This window comes from Mastomys coucha, unplaced genomic scaffold (assembly GCF_008632895.1).
Source record: "Mastomys coucha isolate ucsf_1 unplaced genomic scaffold, UCSF_Mcou_1 pScaffold12, whole genome shotgun sequence".
In the NCBI taxonomy this organism is placed as follows: domain Eukaryota; kingdom Metazoa; phylum Chordata; class Mammalia; order Rodentia; family Muridae; genus Mastomys; species Mastomys coucha.
The window spans coordinates 8,099,979-8,122,290 of record NW_022196894.1 but is presented as its reverse complement, the minus strand read 5'-3'; the positions used below and the strand labels follow the sequence as shown (position 1 = coordinate 8,122,290).

Here is a 22,312-nt window from a genome sequence, read left to right as displayed (position 1 = left end):
AAATACAAAAAAAATTCAAAAAAAAAAAAGGAAGAAAAGAAAAGAAAACAGAACTGAAGTGGGGATATACACAATGCTTGAAGAGGTGAAACAAGCATGCCATACATGGCTGCTGTGTAGACACTGCTTTCTGGAAAGCATGTTGATTTTCTTTGTGAAGAGCCTACTCTGTCTCTTCGGGAACTGTCCCCAGAGAACTAATCAGGAGCCTGTCCAAAAGTACAGCATGAGAGCCTGGGTACCAGCACCAAGAATCCAATCATGGGTAGAACAGCCATTATCTGGGGAAACATGAGATGTTGTGTGGATGTGAAGACTGTTAAGAAAAAGTGTTCAATGACAAAAATGTTCATGATATTGTTGTAGCCCCCAAATTACTGATGCGAACTCTCTGTGGTTAAAGCCTTACCAAAGAGACTCCAGTGTTGTGTACAGTTTGCCTGCGTTTCTTCCCCTAGAAGCTCCCATTTTCCCTCCTGCCTGTGACAAGTGCAACCTGCAGGCAGCTGCTTTCTGAGCTGAGTCCCCAACCCCACCCCCCTGCAGCAAGCTCAGGGCTCTCTCCCCCTCCCTGGCTGCTCCGAGGAACCCAGAATGGCACTACTCAAAAACCCCCCTTAATGAAAACATCCTGAGGAGGCACATGCTAGCTTGAGACAGTCTCCCCGCCTCTGTATTGCCAAAAACTAGAGCTCTCTCTCTCTCGCGCTCTCTCTCGCGCTCTCTCTCGCTCTCTCTCTCTCTCTCTCTCTCTCTCTCTCTCTCTCTCTCTCTCTCTCTCTCTCATTAAGGGCCGAACTCTTCAGGTGTCTGTCCTTGGGACCTTAAGGAAATAAAGTCAAGGAAGATTAAGGCCCCACATTTAAATCACAACAGAAAAAGGTAATCAGAGGTCACAGACAGTTGTGGTCGGCCATAAAATAAGTTCCTGATAACCCCACAAAAGACACTCTTTAATCCCCCTCCCTGCTTCTGTCCCACCAAATGATATCCTGTTTGAGCTACAACCTACCTGGCTTCACTCCCCTTCCTTCACCCTAAGCATTCAAAGAATTCCTAACTAGGCTGTATATAAACCCAATGCTTTTTGAACTCATCATCGCATGCACCAAGGCCAGCACCTACATTGTAGGTGGGGGGCTTGTTATCCAAGCCAAGACTCAAAATAATAAAAAGACTCTTTTGCAAGCTGCAGTGGACTTTGCAATTCTTGGGCTCATCTGGGTTTCCCTCCGACTCAGGCCATAACAGTGTAATATCCACTGAAATACAAGAATGCAAATGGCAGTCCCAGGATGGTCCTCACTCTCCCAGGCAGGGGGAGTGCTCTCAAAGAACAAAGAGCAGGAGCAGTCCTGGCACACCCCAGAGCACCTGTGCTCTGGAGGCTGCAATTTCAGGTGGTTTGTTTCTTTGTGTCTCAGTCCAACCTTTGGAAATTTTCCAAACAGAGACATTTCTTTAGATCAGGAAATAAGTTTTCAGTATCAGTAGAAATAGACTTGGTGAGACATCAACACTGGTAGGGTTTAATTCAACACTGCCTGCTGGAGTCTAGAGTGTTCAGACACAAGCCCATGTAACTGGGACAGAGAGCATCTGCACTGACTTTCTGAGCCTCAGGACGCTGCCAGTGCAGACGGAGCACCTTTCCTCTCTGCTCTCTCCTATGTGTACCAGAACAGAGGTACACTGGTGAGGGTCTTAGCCACAGTGGCTCAGAAGATAAGGCAGAAACAGGTAAAGCATCAGAACTGCTCACCAGCTCTGGGCAGCCTATATGAGTCTGTCCCTCTAAGGAGAGTAAGCCATTCTGTCTAAGCCCCAGGGCCGCATCCTTGTTCCTAGCAGCCAAAGCACATCCCCAAACCATGGACCCATACATATGCCACTGTCACACTTGCTGTGGTGGCTTACAAAGTGCATGCCTCAAAACCATTCATCAGCAAGGCTCCCCAGACGCGACATGCAAGAGGGTGGCACTCTGGGCTTCCTGCCCCTCACTTGCTTTCTTCACAATTGAGGTTCTGGAGGTTTTTAGGTAATTTAATTTTTTTTTTTCTATTGTAACATATGTATCTCAGCAAAATCTTTCAAGCAGTATAAAATTACAAGGTGATTATATTCTCATTTTCTTTTAGTGAATGACTATAAAAAAAATGTCTTCCCAATACCTTTACAAGAAATAACATTACATAGTACAGGTGAAGTATTCACAAGAACCCAGGAACATTCATAATTAAGCAACTTGTTCTAAATTAAAGTATAAATGGGCAAGATAGTTTTCTCAGCCAGTTTCTCCTCCTGACAGGAAGCAATGTGTAGTTACAAAGAAAGGATTAATTATGATTTATCTTTAAAAAGTAATCTTATAAGAATCTTAAAAGAATCACAAATCTAAACTTTTATATAAAAATCAATCATATCTATTTTAAATCCTCAGAAATATCTGCTCATCAGTGCTTTTTAGGTAATTTAAATTTTAAGAATGTCTAGATAGCCAAAAGAATTGGAAACATCCATATTTGCAGCAACTTCGCAACACACACACACATGCACACATGCACACACATGCACAAGCGTACACATGCACGCGCGCGCACACACACACACACACACACACACACACACACACACACGCACACACAGACCCACATCCGAGGCCAGGAGTAACAAGCCTTGACGACACTATGCCAACTTTCCCACCACCCAAGCACCAGTGTTCAAGCAAACATTTTTTGGGGGGGAGGGGGAGAGTGGGGTTGAGACAGGGTCTCTCTTGTGTAGCCCTAGTTGTCCTGGAACTCACTCTGTAGACCAGGCTGGCCTCAAACTCAGAAATCTGCCTGCCTCTGCCTCTCAAGTGCTGGGATTAAAGGCATGAGTCACCACCGCCCGGCTCAAGCAAACTTTTACAGTGTCCCCTAAGACAGCAACTGACTGCAAGTTGTTTGGTCCAAGCGAGCAGTTGTGTTAACTGGAGGAGCACAGTGGAGAGGTACTCATTTAATGAGATTTGTGTTGGAATGAAGTGGGGAAGCCAGAGATATAAAATCAAAACCCACAGTACTGGGAAATAAATATGAAAAGCAGTCCTGAGTCATCTGTGCAACCAGAGGTAGCATATATTAAGAAAAAAGTGAGAGATGAGGTTTAAATCACATACATTCTGCCCTTCCAGGTAGGAACAATTCCCAGAGGAGTAGAAAATTGTCCTTTTCCAATAACCCTAACTTGTTATTTATTTCTGAACCCTCACCTGTGCTGAGGGAACTATGATTACAAGTCAGAATCTATACTCCGAATGCACACAGGCACACATGGATCAAATCTATAACCTGGGTTGCCAGGCACCTTTTATTATGTTTACGTTTTCTGTTTTGGACACTGATTAATTTTCCTTTCAATAACAGAAGTGTGGCCGTCAGTCTTTCCATTCGGGGCTTTCCCACTCCTCCCTTGGGTGTGGAGTCTTGTATGGAAACTTTAGAGCTGGAACCCTGCAAAGCATCACAGGACTCTTCGGGGAAAATCTACCAGTAAAGGAGGTGACAAGGAAATGGAGGCAGAGACAGTGAGTTCCACAGCATGGCCTCTGTGTTCCAGCCAGCACAGAATACAGTCTGCCCACACTGCTCTCAACACGGCAACCCAAAATCACAAACCTTCAAACAGAAACTGGATCATGCTCCCTGGCCAGACTTTGGATTAAGTACTGCAGGTCTGGGACCACCCTACACAGGAACAGTGAACACTGCAGGATGTACAATGCCAGTTGGTCTCTAAGGACTTCTGCCAATTCTGGGGCACATCAGTGAAGAGGTATTCAACATTGTGCCTACCTGCCTAGCTTATTAAACACCAGAGACCAACAGTCAGAGGGAGGGAAGAAATGAGCAGGAGTCTGCTTCCAGCACCTCCCTCTGTGATTTCTGCCCTGGCTCCAGAGATGGTCCAGGGAAGACTAACATAGAAACTCACACAGAACCCAGAATATTTAGGCTGAAGCCAAGGGCCTTCTATCTCTAAGCAGCAACCCATTCTGATGATAGAACTGGCAAAAAGCAACTTCAAAAAGAACTGTACAGTCCCAGTAACCCATGGAGCCCATGCTTGGAATTTTAGAGCTGGGTAGATGAAGACAGAAACCCTGGGGGTGATTGGCCAACCAGTCTAGTCTAATCCACAAGCATGAGGCCCCTGTGAGACAAAAAAACAAGATACAAGCTATTGAGTAGTGACACCTAAGATAACCTCTGATCTCCACATACATGTGCATTCACATAGATACAAACATGTATACACACACAGAGAGAGAGAGAGAGAGAGAGAGAGAGAGAGGGAGGGAGAGAGAGAGAGAACGAGAACCCACAGGATTGAAGTCAAGATCGGTAAATCGTTTATATGGTACCCACATTACTTTATTACTGCTAGTCAATTAAAAAAAAAGACATAATAAAAAAGACACAACATTTATAGCAATGACAAACATGACAAGGTGCTCAGTATGATGAACCAACTTGCCTCTATCTTAGGCTTGAAAGTCATCTCATAGTAAAGAGAAACTAGGTTCTTTTCTGTTTTGATTAAACTTTCATTTCTCAAAGACTGGGTTATGTCCCACCAGTAACCTTAACTACACATGGTTTTGTACTGCCTGTTCCAGGAAACAGCAGCATGCCTATGTTTCTAAAGCTCATTACGCTCGCCTATGACTGATTGACTGCTGTTGTGACTACCTGGCAACCATGTCTTAGCTCATTACGCTCGCCTATGACTGATTGACTGTTGTGACTACCTGGCAACCATGTCTTTGTTTCAGGGATCCCTTATGACTACCTGGTTATGCTTATATCCTGCTTCTGGAACCCCACCTATTTGCCAAATCCCACATTTAGAAACCCCTACCCTTGACCTAGAAAACTCTTGGCTTCCTTAAGTCTAATGTTGTTGATCTCTTGAACCCCATTTTTAGTGAGACACAGATAAAAAGCCTGCTTTAATTATTTACTTGCTTTAATTAATTTGGCCATGGTGATTTATTTAGATAAGTGGTCTTTCTCCTCAAATCTTTGGGATTAACAAATACTGTTTAGTCAAAAGAAAAATACAAATCCAACCCAATGAGGTATTCTGGATGCCTAGAAGAAGAAAGGCAGATAATGAGTGTGGGTTTGGATGTTGGATCCTCAGCCCGAACCCTCATCCAGTGCTGGTGCAGAGGTATTTTGGAAAACTGTCTGATAACATCAGTTACTGTGTGAGGCAGAAATTCTACTACTGGATAAGTACCCTACCAAAACGCAGAGCATGCCTACACCATGAATAGATAAATGTTCATTGTAATGTTATTTATAACACTCCAAACTGTAGACAACTCAAATGCCCATTAGTGAAGTAAAGAATAATCAAGATGCTCTAACATGTAATAAGGACTCATGCTCCACTATATTCATAACAGCCATATTTATAATAGCCAGAAGTTGAAAACAACCCAGATGTCCCTCAACAGAGGAATGGATACAGAAAATGTGGCTCATTTACACAATGAAATACTACTCAACTATTAAAAACAATGACTTCATGAAATTCTTAGGCAAATGGATGGAACTAGACCATATCATCCTGAGTGAGGTAACTCAGTCACAAAAGAACACACACAGTATACACTCAATGATAAGTGGATATTAGCCCAAAAGTTCAGAATACCCAAGATTCAATTCACAAACTATATGAAGCCTAAGAAGAAGGAAAACCAAAATGTGGATGCTTCAGTGCTTCTTAGAAGGGGGAACAAAATACTCACAGGAGGAAATATGCAAAGTGTGGACCAGAGACTGCCTCACCTGGGGATCCATCCCATATACAGCCACCAAACCCAGATACTATTGCGGATGCTGGGAAGTGCTTGCTGACAGGAGCCTGATATGGCTGTCTCCTGAGAGGCTCTGCCAGAGCCTGACAAATACAGAGGCAGATGCTTGCAGCCAACCATTGGACTGAGTGCAGGCTCCCTGATGGAGGAGTTGGAGAAGGAAGAGAAGGAACTGAAGGAGCTGAGGGGGTTTTCAGCTCCACAGAGGGAGCAACAGTGTTAACAGGCCAGACCCCCAGGAGGTCTGGGGACTGGACCACTAACCAAAGAGTACACACTTGGAGGGACCTATGGCTCCGGCCGCATATGTGACAAAGAATGGCTTTGTTGGACATCAGTGGGAGGAACAGCCCTTGGGCCTGATGGTGTTTGATGCCCCAGTGTAGGGGAATGCCAGGGCGAAAAGATGGGAGTAGGTGGGTGGGTGAGCACCCTCATAGAGGCAGGGAGATGGGGAATGGGATAGGGAATTTCCAAAGGGGAGATCTGGAAAGGGGAAAACAAATGAAATGTAAATAAAGAAAATATCCAGTAAAAGAAAAAAGAGTAATCAAGATGTGGTCCATAACACAGTTATAGAAAGCTGACCTCCTGGCACATGCTAAGATGTGAATGTACTATGCAATCATGCAATCACAGAAAGCCATGTATTGTTTGATCCCAACTACCGGAAATATTCAGAACAGGCGTAATCACAGAGACAGGAAGTAGAATAGTAGCAGTGACTACTTACTGATGGGCAGAGTTTCCTTTGGGGATGGTGATATGATCCACAGTGGACTGTAACAACAGACATGTGGTACAATGAATATATTAGGCCATCAGATCTTGTTCTTCATCCAGGTGAATGATACCACATAAGAACTGTATCACAAGCCGGGCAGTGGTGGCACACGCCTTTAATCCCAGCACTTGGGAGACAGAGGCAGGCGGATTTCTGAGTTCAAGGCCAGCCTGGTCTACAGAGTGAGTTCCAGGACAGCCAAGGCTACACAGTCCACCTCTGAGGGAAGTCAAGCAGACACCACAGAGGAGGGCTGCTTCCTGGCTTCCTCACAAAGCCCAGGCCCACCAGCCCAGCGAGGGGACCACCCACACTAATCAGCAATTGTGAAAATGTCCTGCAGGCCAGACTAAGGCAGGCAACAGAGGAACCACTGTGAAACACCACCAGAACAGGTTCCACACAGGCTTCATGGCACCTTGGGTTTTAATTCACCATGATCAACTCCATGCTGATCCTCATGGAGTCTCTGTAGCTGTGTAGAGAATTAGACTCTCTTCAGCAGCCAGACTTCCTGAAGTTTTGACTACCCACTGTGAAGCTCACTGGGAGATTAATAAACAAAGCTGTTCTTTTGTTTTCCAAAGAAAATCTAAGCCTGGGGTTCAAGCTTTTAAACTATAATCACTACCAAAGTAATTATGCCATGGAAAACAACAAGGGGATTTCCACTGGACTTTAAGCCCTTTTAAGGCATCTTCAAGACAAACAGGCTTCACTCTCAAAAAGTGAATTGTTAAGGTGCCTAGACTTGGGCTGACAGCTGTCCACCAAGCCTGATGACCTGGGTTCCATCTCTGGAATACACACATAAACAGATCAAACTCCAAGGCTGTTCTAACCCTGAGTCCCTCCCCCATACTCTAACTCACTGGCTATTCAAGTTTACAGGGTCCCTCCCACTTCCACATGCTCCCTCAAAAGTGTCAAGACTCTCCTTTTTTTTTTTTTTTTTTTTTTTTTTTTTTTTTTTTTTTTGTGGTCCTCTCTGCCACCCAACCTGGCCCCAGATAGTTGCAGCAGTTTAAATCACCACGGAGTGGTCTAATTCCAGGGTTTCACTGTGTCCTCACTTATAGATAGGAAGAGATAAGGATGCCTGATAGATGGGGGAGAAATAAGAAAAATATATGTAAAGAAAAGACAAATTATTCACTAAAACGAAATTCCATTAACAACAAGAAAAAAACACATCAACTCAGGAAATAGAAATATAAAGAGCTAGTATTTTCCTACTGCCATTAACATGCTAACACAGATTAACACAGGTTTGTTTGGTGAGAGCAGTCTGCAGCCCTGCTTATTGGTAGCACTTCATAGACACAGCCTTTCTGGGGAGCAAGATGGAGCAAGATGGGAATCCCTGAAGGAAGTGAGGAAAGCTACACCTTTCACCTGCCCTTCTGAATAGGACCTGCATTCCAATCACTAAATGCACTGCAGGGGGCTCCGCATGCAGGGGCATTTCCTGCAATGTTTGTCAGCCCAAAACAATAGTAAGACAAAGAGTGCAGCAAAAGAAAACCATGTCAGAGGTGGCTCATGCCTTTACTCCCAGCAGAGGCAGGCAGACCTCTATGAGTTTGAGGCCAGCCTGGTCTACAGAGTGAGTTCCAGGACGCTAGGGCTGTACAGAGAAACCCTGTCACTACCACCACCACCACCACCTCCACCGCACCCCCCCAAAAAAAACAAACAAAAAGAAAGGAAACTGGTTAAGAAAACTCTTGACACAATATCACTCTACTTTTAATTTTCACATGGCCACACAGCAATAGAAAAGGCTTCATGACAGACATATAAATATAAAGGAGCTAAACAGGTTTACAGAGGTGTCACAGCTTTGACCGCCTGGAGGAGGCACTGAGCCCTTAGTCTTCTCTAGGGAGCTGCTGTGACACAACTAACCTTTGGCACTGAATGACACTGAATTCAACATCGTATTTAACCACCAGGTGTCACAGCCAATTTACATTCTGCCTTAAGAGAGAAATGAGTTTTCCTTTCTTTTTGGTCTTTTACTAATTTTTTTCTTTTTCCTTTATGTTTAACAAGCATGATAAAAAATTATATATGTTAATGGGATATGATGTTTCAATATGTGTATACTTCTTGATGTTAAATATGTAGATGTATGTGTATATGTGTGTGTGTGTGTATACACATACTACACACACACACACACACACACACACACACACACACACACACATATATCTATCAACTCTCATAAATGTTTATCATTTCTTTATGATCACAACATTCTGGATTGTTTCCCCCAGGGTCTGGAATGCACAGTCCATTGCTGGGGTCTATATTCAGCCTCTTCAACCTCTCCTCGTCCCCTCAGCCCTGGTAGCCTTATCCTTGCTCTTGCCTCTCTAAGATCAAACAGTAGGTGCCACATGCACAACATCACACAACATTCATGTTATCCGTGACTAACATATTTCACTTAACGTAATGTCCTCTTGTTCTGTTGCAAGGCCATGGAAAATACTAACTGACCCCAGAGGGGCTGCACCAGGGTCACGAGAAACTGACCCCAGAGGCACTGCACCAGGGTCATGAGAAACTAACTGACCTAAGGGGCCCTGGGACCATTCCTCAGGGCTCAGTATTCCAGGAAATGGCAGACCACAAAGAGCGGACGTTGCCGAAGAATGAATCAATCAATGTATAGAGCATGTTTGTATAGCTGTTTACTGGAATTTCCCTAAGATCCCTCCACCCCCCACCCCCCATCTGCTTGTGGCTTCTGAGTTTAAATACTCACTGTAACAGTCACCCAGGGGTCCACTCCTTCCCTAAGGCAGCAGAATCCCAGTGCACCAGACAGAATAAATCCTCTTGCTTTTGCAATGAATTTCGGACTCTTGGTGGTCTTTGGACAAGGGTCCCAAGAGAAAGATTCCGTGGGTCTTTCACTGTCTGTGCTGTCATGTATGATAGAATTTCTTTTTGTTTAATGTTAAACACACAGAGGCCTCTTCTCAAGGAGGAGATAAAATGCCTGGTTTCCTGCCCTGAAGCTTGGGAATGGACCTGGTGACCTTTTGCTATCTTTAGAGGCAGACCTCACCCACATTTTGCTATAGAGACAGACATCATCCAAATTTATCCCAGACTCTTCCCTCCCTAGACCATTGCCATCCTTAGGGGAGAAGTCAAATGTACTTTATGACCTGCTGATCTCTAAGCTATCAATCAGAGACCACACTAGATTCTAGGCCTTTCAGCTATAGAACACATCCTCATGGTCACATGTACTTTGCAAAGGAGTCTCTATGCAGTCACACCTTAAGCTTTATTATAAACCTGCAATTGGACTGACTGTTGCCTGGAAACCTTTTCCTAAATTGTACTGTGTTTTAAATATTCTGACAATGAGCCGCCTGGCATTAGACTCCCCAAAGTCTGATCCAGTTGATGAAGTCAAATCTGCACTGGGTTTTTATTCTCATCTCATTGCACAGTCCGATTCCCTGTCTGACATCTGCAGAGACCCCTCAATACAGATTTTATTTTTCTTACAAACCCAGGAGTGGGACTGTAAATCACTGTATAATTCTACTTTTCATTTATGTGGAATTTTCATAATGATTTCCATACAGATAGAGATTTACATCCCCAGCAACCTCTCTTGATAACCCTCATCAGAACTAGCACACACACACACAAACACACACAACTAGTTCAATGTGGTTTTTATTTCCATTTAATGATGAATGTCACTGAGCTAATACTGTTTTCATATACCCGGTAGACACGTCATGTTTGCTTGTTGTCTAGAGACAGCCTCTAGCCCAGGCCCAATATAGTCTTCATCTTTCCCAAGTGCTAGGTTTACTGGCAAGGGCCACCAAACCTGACTTACAGCTTCCTTTGAGAAATAGTGGTCTCCTGCCTGGGTTGTACCGGGATTATTTATTTTTGCTGCTGACCTTTTACGCTTCTGTACATGTTCTGGATATTAAGGTCCAGTCAGAAGCACAGCTTCCACATACTTTCTCCCATCATGTATGCTCTTCCCATGGCTGTTTCTTTGCTGTCCAGAACCTACTCAGTGCAATGCAGTCTCCCTGCCAGCTTTTGCCTGTGTACCATACTTTGGGGGTCATATTTTAAACATCCTTGCAGGGTTGACTCTGTCCACACCCAATTCTTGCTCTCACGGTCTCAGTTTGGGATATTACACTTAGGTCTTCATCTATTTTGAGAAGAATTCTGGTGAAGGAATTGGAGAAAACAGGGATCTGGATTGTGGTTTGAATATGCTTGGCCCAGGGTGTAGTACTATCAGGAGCTGCAGCCTTGCTGGAGTAGATGTGGCTTTGTTGGAGGAAGTGTGTCACTGTGGGTGTGGGCTTTGAGGCTCTTCACCTAGCTGACTGGAAGCCAGTCTTCTCCTCTTTGCCTTCGGAACAAGAAATAGAACTCTCAGCTCCTTCAGTGCCCTGCCTACCTGGGTGCTACCATGCTCCCACTAGAGTAAAGAGGCCATGTTCCAGCTCTAATAAGCATCAGATAAAAATAAAAACTAAGATACAATCCAAATCACTTTGAAGCCACTGAGACTTTACTTCAATTTGAACTGGAGTTCAAATTTTTTCTGACTTTATGCTAAGAAAGGTTATTTACATACTCAAGGCCTATCATTTGTACATTCATTTACAAATCTGTTAAAACTGTGTACTTTAGGGGCTGGAGGGATGACTTGGTAAAGAGAACTTAATGTTCTTGCACAGGTCCTTGTATCCAACTCAAAACTAATTCCAGTTTCAGGGGATCCAATGACCTCTTTAAATAAAGCTCTTTAAACTGTCCACTCTGCAGCTTGATTTGATCTGTCCCAGTGTAAACTGGAACTTCTGCTGTTGATGAATGCTCGTCCCTAGCACCTGTGGGAGGGCAAGGAGCCATGTGCCAAGCAGGCTGCCACTAAAAGGGTTTATGGTCCTGCTGCTGTGGCAACTAGGGCTCCTGTCCTTGCCCTCTGAGCACTAGTAAGAGGCTTTAACAGAGAGAACACACATGCTTACTTGAAGCTGCTTGCATTCTAATGCTAATTATGTTCCCCCAAAACTGTTTATAGGAGGATGTCTACATTTAGCTTCTGGAAATCTGATTGGTAGGAAAAATGTCAACAACCAATAGCTAGTCAGGATAGACAGAGGTGGGACTGTAGGATTCCCAGGCTAGGGACTGGGAGGAGAAGGAAGAAGAAGGGAGATCTGCCATGCTGGGAGACTGTGGGGGAGAGGGGCACACCATGCCTGAGAAGAGTGCAGGACAGAGAGGCTGCCATTGAAGGAGGAGCCAGGACAGCATAGCCCAACTGGGTCCAGGGCAGCCAAGATAGAACATAGAATTTAGTAATAACTCAGGATTAACCATGTGGAGATTAGGCAGTGTCCCAGCTATTGTGTCACAGCATTTTCTCTGTACAATCACATTAGGGCAGTGACAGACCTGTGATTGGACAGGAATAGAGAGGTGGAGCTAGAGTTGAAAGAGAAAAAAGGTCAGGAGCAGGAGGAGACAGGAGATCATGGAGTCAGAGGATGATGAAGAGTTAGATCTCGAGTGGTTATAAAACCAAAGGTTTTTATAAAATAGATTAATTGGGTTTAGAATATTGCTTTTATTATTTGGTTCTGAAATTATTGTATTGGCATCTTGTAAATTGTGATCTTATTATTATATAAATCCGATTGGATATTAAGGCCTTAAGAGTCATGCTTTACTTACTGGGTCTTAGGAGCTATTTAGATGAATGATTGTTGGGGTGTGTAAAGAGTTGCATGTGAACGAGACATAAATAGCTGGGAGAGAATAACAAGAGCCCACCGGGAGATGGTGACGCCCAGTACTGCCCCGGATCAAGAACGTGGCCTGGCGGGAAAGTTTGCAGGGTGGATTTATTTATTTATTTATTTATTTTAACTATTCCCGTAACACTATTGGGTTGCTTAAAGTGTATTAAAATATAAAGATTGTGTTTTTCATTGGAGAGCATAAAGCATTGAGGCAGGTAGCAAACCTGTTGGTGGGATTTATTAGTTAAAAAATATTGCTACACTTACTTGACAAATAAAAGTTGTTTTTTGGAGGTAATAAATCACATTTTGACTTTGCCTAAACAGGAAGCCAAAACTAACATTGCTTCTCAGGCTCTACAGCAGCTTTTGACCATTTAAAAAGCCATCGTTTGCAGTACACATTGGAAAGATGGACAGTGATGGAAGCAATCTCACGCTTACACCATTTTTGTTTTCATTTTAATCTAAAAACCTTCAACAGGAGTATATAAACTACAGACTTTGGGCAAAATTTGGGCTGATCCTAGTTTTTGTTGATAAAATTTTCTTGGCACACAGCTACACTTACTTGTTAACATAATGCTGTGGCCCTTTAACAACAGAGTTTAGAAACTGTGACAGAGAGCTGCCTGGCCAACTAAGTAAAAACCACCTGCTATGTGTCCCTTTTACACAAAGTTGGTTGGACACTGTCCTAGAAAAAAGTTAAGCATTGCCTGAGCTGTCCCATGGAGCCAACAAGGCCTCTATGAAGTAGGCTTGGAGCTACCCGAGATCTCAGCCATACCTCCAGTGAAGACAGATGCAGAGAGGACCTTCTGACCAGCACAGGACACCCCTCTGAATCTGACCATAAGCACTACCTTTGGGAATGGTATGAGTACCACTCCTTACTTCACAGGTTGCTAAATTCCCATGGCAAAAGGTCACTAAGAATACAAAACATACTTTAATCCATGAAAGGTCATAGAACAGTCTGAAAGGACACCCTTTCTCAAAGGGAATTTCTGGGGGTTTAAGTGGTATGAAGAACATTTATCTCAGGGTCGTATGATGCATTTGATGTAGCACATCTGTGCACTGGCAAATTCGCTCTGGATCCCATGACACTGACCCTGGGACACCAAACTCTTCTTGGCTTTCCTGTGGATACATGCATTTCCATGTGTAACATGGACACAGGCAATGTGTTCTCAGGTCCAAATCAGGCCTCTTCCCTATACTTCCCATTTATATCCTAAGTGATCAGCATACAGCCAAACCACACATGCTGTGCACACTGTGTGCAAGGCAAACCACACATGGCTGTGCACACTGTGTGCAAGGCAAACCACACATGCTATGCTATGCACACTGTGTGCAAGGCACACCACACATGCTATGCTATGTGCACTGTGTGCAAGGCAAACCACACATGCTATGCTGTGCGCACTGTGTGCAAGGCACAGCTTGGGTACTTTGCATGTGGATACCAATTACATAAATAAGAATCCTGCCACCATGGAGCTCAGAGACTAAGAGCCTGAAAACCAGTCAAAGAATAAATTAAATAACTGCAGATTAGCAACGAGAACAGGGGGCAGAAATTGGCAGCTTAGAGTAAAGAAAGATGACCAGCCTCTTTGTTGGCTAAAAGCTGGAAATGCCCTTCAAAATGTCCAGAACTCATCCTGAGCAGAGGCCAGAAATAGCAGAAATGTCTCTGGTTTCACCATGGATAGAAGCTGGGTTTCCTTCTGTTTCCTGGAAGTTGAGAGAGTCAACCCTGGAATGAACAGTGGACTAAACAGCTCAGCCCTGTGCCCCTCCTCCATCCACTAAGCCTTATTAGCTCCAAGCAGAGACACACTGGCTCATACTGGGTCCTTCCCACTCTAGGAGCACGCCTTCTTTTCCTCCCTTAAGTACCCTATCCCGTGATTAAAAATAAATAAACTTTTAAGAAAACTCACCCTCAGTGGTCCACGAATTTCATTCTTTGAACCTGAGAGGCATGAAACCGAAAGCCTCAAATTCTAGTTGGATTTGATGCCCATTGGCTTTCCAGGATCCTAACCTCTCAAGCTAAGCACTGAAGAACTCAAAGGTTCCTTTGCTCCCAAAGACACCAAGGATTTCCGTATCATTATGACAGGTGCTACAGAGAACTCAAGTAAGATTCTGGAAGGAACTGTCAGAAGCAACTACCATGGGAAGGCCAGGAAAGGGCTCTGTGAGGAGGTGACACAGCCAAGCTCAGCCTAGAAGTAAGAGGAGGAGCTAGTTTAGGCAGAGGTAAGCACCTGTAGATGAGGAAGAACATGGTACACCTGAGGATTCACTGATGTAACTTACACAGCAGGCCAGGTGTTGAAAAGAAGTCCCTCTCCCCATAGCCTCAGGCAGATCAATAAGTACTCTTAACTGATAAGCCAATCCTGGTTGTTTGGTTGTTTGGTCTTGTTTTATTGTGGGTGCTAGAGATTGAACTTAGATCTGTGTCTGAAACACAAGCATTTTTCCAGCTAACATCTCTCCAACTCCAGATCAATTTTCTATGCTCCTAGCTCTCTCCCAAGAGTGATTGAGAGACAAGGCTTAGGACTGTTCAGGGCTAGGGTGGGAAAAATATGGGATGCTCCCAGAATGAAAATGAGGTGACACAAGCAAAGAAACAGGAAAACAAGGACAGAAAAGAGACATAGATAGGGCTGATAATATGAGCAGGGGCCAAGTCAGGCACAGTGTTGTAAGTCCTGGTATTGAGTCTGGATTCTATTTGGAAAGCAACAGGAGGTCGCTAAAGAGCTTTAAGTAGAGAATCTACATGGCCATATTTGCATGAGAAACACTGTTGCAAAGAGTGGATGTCTGGAGTCACACTATTAGAATCAGAGAGACCAAAATACCAATGGTAGAGGTCAATAGAGTGACTGAGCCTGGTCTTTGCTAAAAGATCTAGCTTTGCTAGAAGCTACTGTTCTCAGCAACTGAAAGCAATCACCTAGAACACTGTGCTAAGAAATATTCGCAAGCTTAAATAGTGATTCTGGGAAAGATATCCTGATTGATTAGTAATGCCTACGTGGCTATAGGAGGAAAAAGAAGCTTCCACATCTCCCCTTTGTCGGCGACAGAAACCTCAAGTGCCTCTTACACCTCAAGTACAATATATAAATTTTGGACCTGGACAAGGGATGGATGTGCATATTTTACATATTAGTGCAGATCTGGCCTCCAGGCTCTCCCAGCATCCCTCAGTCCCTACCTGGCATACCCTGCCCCCAATCATGCCCCCAGCTGAGCTCCCCCCTCCCCTCTCTGCCCCTCTCTCCCTCTCCTCCTCCTCCTCCTCTCTCTGTGGGCATCCCCTTTCTCTTCTCCCCTACATGGCAACTCCCCTGGCCTCAATCCTTGTTGAATGAATTACCAGATGGCTGGCCACAAAAAGCTTTATCCTACAGCAGGAGCAACGTAGCAAGTGGCATACTCCCTAATGCAGGGCTGGCTCACTGCTGCCAAGTAGAAAGCCATTTGGGTGGGGCAGCAGGTACCAAAAATGAGGAAATGTCCTAGAGGAGGAGGGATGTGCTTCACAGGATGGAATCCAGGAAAAAAAAAAGCAAGAATGAAGAGAACAGTACCCACCCAATGGGTCCCAGACAGGCAGTTATAAGGACATAGGCTCCAACAAAGCCACAAAACAGTAGACCCTAGAGTCCTGGTACCCATATCCCAGTAGACCTGAGCATCTTCCATGACTAGATTGCCTTCTCAGACATGCTGAACTCGGGTCTGAAGTGAGGATCACAACCAGGCTCTGCTACCTGCAGACACAATCCACTAGCAGATGTCCTCAATGTAAAATAATACTACCCAAGCTCATTCTGTACATTCAACATCCATGGACCAATTTCAGCCACCTGCTTCTTGTTACAGTATCTCAGTGTGAACTCTGGCAAACCTCACACTTCCAGTCTTCCCACTCAGCCTGCCAAGTGCTGAAATCCCAGGGGAATGCCCAGCTTCTAAGCCTCTTTCTAAAGGAATTCTGTGGCTCCATGCATAGAAGGAAATCTAGTAGACTAATTGTATCTAGGGTAAACATTTGAATGAAATAGTTATCTTCTACAAGTATTTGACTTTGAAGAGATCATTGTAGGAAACCAAGATTGTTTTGTGTTATCTATAGAGTTGTTTTGTGTTATGTATAGAGTTGTTTTGTGTTATCTATAGAGTTGTTTTGTGTTATCTACAGAGCTGTTTTGTGTTATCTACAGAGTTGTTTTGCTGTAGGAGCTTCACAGCCTAGGCATGACTTTGGCCACGATCCTGGCACATCTAGAATATTTTGTACTGAGTACTGCAAACAATACACACTAAGGACTTAAGTTGCAGGGAGGGGTGTGCTTTTCTTCACAAACACACACACACACACACACACACACACACACACACATATATATATATATATATATATATATATATATATATATATAAATAAGATTAGGGGCTTTAGTATGAGAAACTTGTTTAACCCCCCCCAAACAAACAAACAAACAAAAAACCAAAAATTTTGTGTATCAATCAATAAATCTGCTTCTGCGAGGCTGTCTGATGTTCAGTCCATGAGAAGGTGGTCCCCCCTGCTACTAAGAAGCTAATGTTTGTCTGGAGTGACACTGTCTTTAGTCTTCCCAATTGACTCAGAGCACCAACACCACACAGACCCAATAGGCTCCGAGACCTGATGCCTGTCACTCACACAGCCCTTGTGTTCCTCTCTTTCTCCTTTTTGAACTCACAGAATTGCAAAATGTATCAAATTTTAAAGAGTTTACCTTAATAGCACACACTTCTTTTCAGGCAGCCATTAAAAAATCATGAGCACACACTCCTACTGTAGTGACTCATGAGCACACACCTCACTCACCTCCCGGCCTCTTGTTACAGCAAATCAAACTCCCAGGCATGTTGAATTAAATCTATTCTGCACCATTCTTGTGACTGAGCATTAACCTCAAGCACACATGGCACTTTGAGGTGTCCTCAATGCTTAACAAGACTTTTCTTCAGAAAATGCATAAAGGAAGAGGTTGATGGTCACTGGGATTGACTTCTAGGAGCAACGGGGACTGCAGCAAAATCAGTGGTAAGTAAGCGAGTTATTGATGCATTCCTCTGGAATAGCCAAGGAGGAGGCACAGTGGAGGCTGGCAAATCTTGGGGGCAAAGCCAGAGTCTGACTGTCCCACCCACCTGTTGTTTATTACCACTAAATTAACCACAGCAAGGGTGGTACAGCAAACCAGGGTTGGCTCCTGCAATGTGCTCTGGCTGACCTCAAACTGACTATGAAGCTAGGCTTGAATTCACAGAAATATTTCTACCTCTGCCTTGCGACAGCTAGAATTAAAAGCATCCACCACCATGCCTGACTTAAAGGATGTGGGTTTTTTCCACAGAGAAAGATTTGATAAGTTCAGAAACAAAACAAAACAAAATTCTTGTATCAACACCTCAGATCTTCCAGATAACTCAGAAAAGACCTCAACTTTCCACATTGCTCTGCAATGCACAAACTTCCTGGACTGATCTGGATGCTACTGCAGACTCTAGCTCACTCAGAGCCAAGCAAGCTCAGTGCCCACAGTGCTGTGAAGAAGGTCGTTTTAGACAGACCTTATTACTTAGCTCTAGCTGGCATGCAGCTTGCTATGCGGACTGGGCTGCCTTGAACTCACCAGTATCTGCCTGGATCACAGAGATTGCATCCTGCAGTGCACTTCCCTAACCACCTGTGAGCCTCCAGGGAGAGCACCAGGTTGCAAACCACCTGGCATCAAAACTGATGGCTGGCCCATGGGTAGAAGAGGAAAGAGGAAGACAAGAGGAAAAAAGGGAGGGAGCCAAGCCAGAGAGATGTACTGGTGTTGCTGCATTTTCTCTGTACAGTCACTTTAGGGCAGTGGCAGGCCTGTGATTGGACAGGAATAGAGAGGCGGAGCTAGAAGTTGAGGAGGGAAAAGGGCAGGAGCAGGAAGGTAGTGGAGAATCATCATCATGGAGGCAGGTGAAGATGACAATCCAGACTCCGAGTGGTTTTAAACAGCCACAGGTAGTTAAAGATTTTACAAGGTTAGAATAATTGGGTTAAAACACTGTCTTTACCATTTGACTCTGGAATTATTGTATTGTCATCTTGTAAATTGTGATCTTATTAATATATAAACCTGATTGGATAATTAAGCCTTAAGAGTCATGCTTTTTTGGTACAGGAGACAATTTCCTGAACAGAACAGCAATAGCACAGGCACTAAGATTAGCAATTTATAAATGAGACCTCATGAAACTGAAAGTCTTCTGTAAGGCAAAGGAATCTATCAACAGAACAAAATGGTAACCTAAAGATTGGGAAAAGATCTTCACTAACCCTACAACCAACCGAGGGCTAGTATCCAAAATATATAAAGAACTCAAGAAGTTAAACTCTAACAAACCAAATAACCCAATTAAAAAATGGGGTACAGAAGAACTAAATAGAGAATTCTCAAGAGAGGAATCTCGAATGACCAAGAAGTACTTAAAGAAATGATCAACATCCTTAGTCACCAAGGAAACCAAAAACAAAATGACCCTGAGATGCCTCCTTACACCAAACAGAATGGCTAAGTTAAAAAGCACATGTCGAACAACAGTATGAACTAACTAGTCCCCTCAGAGCTCCCAGGGACTCAACCACCAACCAAGGAGTACACATGGCAGCATGTGTATAGTAGAGGATTGCAAAGTCGATCATCATTGGGAGGAGAGGCCCTTGGCCCTGTGAAGGTTCTGTGCCCCAGTGTAGGGGAATGTCAGGGCCAATAAGTGGGAGAGGGTGGGGTGGTGAGCAGGGGGAGGGGAGAGGCAACAGGGGTTTGCTCTTGTTTTTTGTTTTTGTTTTGTTTGAGGGGAAACTGGGAAAGGAGAAATCATATGACATGTAAATAAAGAAAATATCTAATTAAAAAAAAGAGTCATGCTTTTACTGGGTACTAGGCGTTAAATACTGATTATGGGGGTGTAGAGCATTACACCCCCATACTGATTATGGGTATGTAAGCGAGATGATCTTGCTAGCTGAGAGAAAATAGCAGAGCCTGCCAGGACATAGTGATATGGCTGGCTATGGCCGGCTAGTGCCGGCAGGCCAAGAGAGTTTATGGGGTTTCCTATTTAATATTTCCTGAAACATATCGTTTGCCCCATCTATTCAAATTCCACAAGTGATGCGAATGCACTCTTGTACTCGTGAGTAGCTTGGTAAAGTACTAGCAAGCACCAAGGCCCTGCTCTTACAGCTGCAGAACGGACAAGCTGGAGAGACGGAGAAGCTGGAGAGACGGAGAAGCTGGAGAGACAGACAAGCTGGAGAGACGGAGAAGCTGCTTTCCTGGTCAAGAGCTAAAAACACGCAGTGCACAGATCTGGGCAGGGTCCAGTCAGAGCCTTAACAAGCTGATAGTCCTCTTGGAGACTCCATTTCCTGTCATGGAAACAACAGTAGAGCATAGCAGGGGGCGCTGTAGTGTGGATCCCAGCAAACCCTGACCATGGAAGGCTGGGCCACAGGTGAAGAGTGAGCAAAAAGTACAGTGATAATGCAACAGGTGAGGAGGGCCCCACTGGGTCTCACCTCAGACTTCATCACCCAGACCTCGCCACACAAAGGATGCATGTGGCAAACCACTGCTCACCACTCAGAGAAACCAACAGGAGGAGCCTCAGGTGTTGCGCTTTCCAAGTGAAGAGGAAAACATCTACAGCTGTGTTCTAGTTTGCTTTCTATTACTGGAATAAACACCATTTCCAAAAGCAACTTACACTCCAGGTCACAGTCCATCACTGAGGTAAGTCAGAGCAGGAACTCAAACAGAAACCATGGAGGGCCACTGATACTGGCTTACCGCCGATTCCGGTTTTGCTAGCTTTCTTACATGGCCCAGGACTACTCGCCTCTAAGGAAGGCACCAGTTGACTGGGCTGTGAGGCTCTTCCGCATCAATCATCAAAGCCTCTCAAAGTCAGGGCCACAGGCCAAACTGATGTAAGCAATCCCTCAATTGAGACAGATGATACTAGAGAACAGTCAGTGGCCTGACAAGGCCAGCCAAGGATCTATAAGAAGACAGCATTCTACCAATCAGATATGGGCAGCCTACTCCTCTCCCACAGCATGGGAAGCTGGAAGAGGCCATCCAACTCAATGTCAGTGTAGCACACATAATCCAGTCACTACACTGTCATGTGGTCTTTCTGCACGCTGTGGAAGAAAGCACAGAAGAGCAAACAGCCTTTTCGGGTGAAAGGCACTGGAGCCCAGATGGCCATCCTACTAGAAGGGAAGGCATAGTAGGAGGAAGCCAGGGCATAGTAGGAGGAAGCCAGGCCATAGAGGGCCACCCTCAAGATGTGACTGAGATCCTGTTATCTCCTCATACTTGCTCTTGCTGTGAGGTAGGTGGGGTCCACCACCACAGGCTCCACACTCTAATGTTCTACCTCGCCTGAGGTGCAACACAAAAATGCTAAGTGACCATCAACTAAAACCTCTGAACTCAGAAGCAAAGGGCTCTTTCATGCCGTAAGCTGTCTTAGGCGCTGTGTCACTGGAGGAAGCTGGCTAATCCAGCCACCCTGACACTGGTGTCTGTGTTGTCTGCAAAGGTTTCAGAGGAGTAGGGCATTGGCAGCACACCAAGAGGGTGATGTGGGGTAAGCAAGCCCTGGAGTTCCAAGTGAGGAACTGATTAACTCATACCAAAACTCAACCTGCAAGGATAGTCCAGGCTTTAAACTGTCCTTCATGTGTGTACAGGTACATATGGGGCAGTGTGCAAGTATGTGCACATGCATATGCATGCATGTGGAGGTCAAAGGACAATTTCAAGGGTCCCTCCTTAGGTACTGTCCACTGTGTTTATTTAAATGGAGCCTCTCTTTGGCCTGGAGCTGGCCAGCAAGCTTCAGAAGCCTGCCTGCCTCAGTGCTGAGATTGCAGGAACACATCACCATGCCTAGCTTTCTCTACATGGATTTAGGAACTGAGTCAGGTACTTATGCTCATAAAATAGGCACTTCGCTGACTGAGATAGCTCACCATCACGGATTTATCATCTAAAAGCAATAGCTTAATAGCAACATCTGTAACATGGGTTGACATACCATGTACCACACACACAAACTCAGCCTTGAATCTACTTAAAATTTGTACATATTAAGAGGACAAGAAAGAGGACGAAGAAGTTGAGGGTGAGAAATAGGAGAAAGAGGAAGCAGAAACAGTAGAAAACCTGAACTACTTGTGCCTGAAACTTTGAGAAAAATGTTTGCCAACCTCTGGCCTTGAGATATAAACAGAGAGCACATGATGACACTGTCATCTGGAGACACAGTAAGGGCTGTGAACTACACAGGTCAGGAGTGTGCTCTACCCCCAGCTCAGTGTCATCATAAAGAAGTACGGAATTCACTTCCCTGTCCAGCATCTAGAAGACACACAAAATAGAGTCCAAATAATACAGACAGTAGCTTCAGATGCAGCTCAGCCAGCAGGTGCTTGCCTAGCACACATGAATCCTTAGCCCTGATCCTCAGCACTGCATAAAACAGGTGCAGTGGTGCATGCTTGGGACCTCAGTATTTAAGAGATGCAGACAAGAATTCTAGGTCATTCTCTACTAGAAAGGAAGTTTAAGGTCAATTTGGGATACACAAGACCCTGTCAGAAGGAAGGAGGAGAGGGAAGATTGAATGAGCCAGCAAATAATGAAGGAAGGAAGGAAGGAAGGAAGGAAGGAAGGAAGGAAG

At 44.5% G+C, this 22,312-nt stretch overlaps 1 protein-coding gene and 1 long non-coding RNA gene across 2 annotated transcripts in view; both read right to left on the bottom strand.

Moving 5' to 3' along the window:
* Snx29 (sorting nexin 29) overlaps positions 1-22,312 on the bottom strand; it is a 460,893-nt gene that overhangs the window by 222,225 nt on the left and 216,356 nt on the right. The gene's annotated exons all lie outside the window — the stretch shown is intronic.
* LOC116085356 lies at positions 12,777-16,848 on the bottom strand. The gene is made up of 2 exons (XR_004116512.1): positions 14,434-16,848; positions 12,777-14,224 (listed from the first exon to the last, which is right to left on the bottom strand). It is a non-coding gene; the product is annotated as an uncharacterized LOC116085356 (long non-coding RNA).